The sequence below is a fragment of the Rattus norvegicus genome, chromosome 12 (assembly GCF_021556685.1).
Source record: "Rattus norvegicus strain SHRSP/BbbUtx chromosome 12, alternate assembly SHRSP_T2T, whole genome shotgun sequence".
In the NCBI taxonomy this organism is placed as follows: Eukaryota; Metazoa; Chordata; class Mammalia; order Rodentia; family Muridae; genus Rattus; species Rattus norvegicus.
In genome coordinates, this window is record NC_141545.1 from 7,453,140 (window position 1) to 7,454,713 (window position 1,574).

A 1,574-nucleotide genomic window follows, 5' to 3' on the forward strand; every position below is an offset into this window, starting at 1 on the left:
CCTGAGCTCCTGAGCTCCTGAGCTCCTGAGCTCCTGAGCTCCTGAGCTCCTGAGCTCCTGAGCTCCTGAGCTCCTGAGCTCCTGAGCTCCTGAGCTCCTGAGCTCCTGAGCTCCTGAGCTCCTGAGCTCCTGAGCTCCTGAGCTCCTGAGCTCCTGAGCTCCTGAGCTCCTGAGCTCCTGAGCTCCTGAGCTCCTGAGCTCCTGAGCTCCTGAGCTCCTGAGCTCCTGAGCTCCTGAGCTCCTGAGCTCCTGAGCTCCTGAGCTCCTGAGCTCCTGAGCTCCTGAGCTCCTGAGCTCCTGAGCTCCTGAGCTCCTGAGCTCCTGAGCTCCTGAGCTCCTGAGCTCCTGAGCTCCTGAGCTCCTGAGCTCCTGAGCTCCTGAGCTCCTGAGCTCCTGAGCTCCTGAGCTCCTGAGCTCCTGAGCTCCTGAGCTCCTGAGCTCCTGAGCTCCTGAGCTCCTGAGCTCCTGAGCTCCTGAGCTCCTGAGCTCCTGAGCTCCTGAGCTCCTGAGCTCCTGAGCTCCTGAGCTCCTGAGCTCCTGAGCTCCTGAGCTCCTGAGCTCCTGAGCTCCTGAGCTCCTGAGCTCCTGAGCTCCTGAGCTCCTGAGCTCCTGAGCTCCTGAGCTCCTGAGCTCCTGAGCTCCTGAGCTCCTGAGCTCCTGAGCTCCTGAGCTCCTGAGCTCCTGAGCTCCTGAGCTCCTGAGCTCCTGAGCTCCTGAGCTCCTGAGCTCCTGAGCTCCTGAGCTCCTGAGCTCCTGAGCTCCTGAGCTCCTGAGCTCCTGAGCTCCTGAGCTCCTGAGCTCCTGAGCTCCTGAGCTCCTGAGCTCCTGAGCTCCTGAGCTCCTGAGCTCCTGAGCTCCTGAGCTCCTGAGCTCCTGAGCTCCTGAGCTCCTGAGCTCCTGAGCTCCTGAGCTCCTGAGCTCCTGAGCTCCTGAGCTCCTGAGCTCCTGAGCTCCTGAGCTCCTGAGCTCCTGAGCTCCTGAGCTCCTGACCTCCTGACCTCCTGACCTCCTGACCTCCTGAGCTCCTGAGCTCCTGAGCTCCTGACCTCCTGACCTCCTGACCTCCTGACCTCCTGACCTCCTGAGCTCCTGAGCTCCTGAGCTCCTGAGCTCCTGACCTCCTGACCTCCTGACCTCCTGAGCTCCTGAGCTCCTGAGCTCCTGACCTCCTGACCTCCTGACCTCCTGACCTCCTGAGCTCCTGAGCTCCTGACCTCCTGACCTCCTGACCTCCTGAGCTCCTGACCTCCTGACCTCCTGAGCTCCTGAGCTCCTGAGCTCCTGAGCTCCTGAGCTCCTGAGCTCCTGACCTCCTGACCTCCTGACCTCCTGACCTCCTGAGCTCCTGAGCTCCTGACCTCCTGAGCTCCTGAGCTCCTGACCTCCTGACCTCCTGACCTCCTGACCTCCTGAGCTCCTGAGCTCCTGAGCTCCTGACCTCCTGACCTCCTGACCTCCTGAGCTCCTGAGCTCCTGACCTCCTGAGCTCCTGAGCTCCTGAGCTCCTGAGCTCCTGAGCGATTTTGATTGCCTGGCAAGAGCTCTAACACTGAGTTAAATCCCCAACCCCCAAA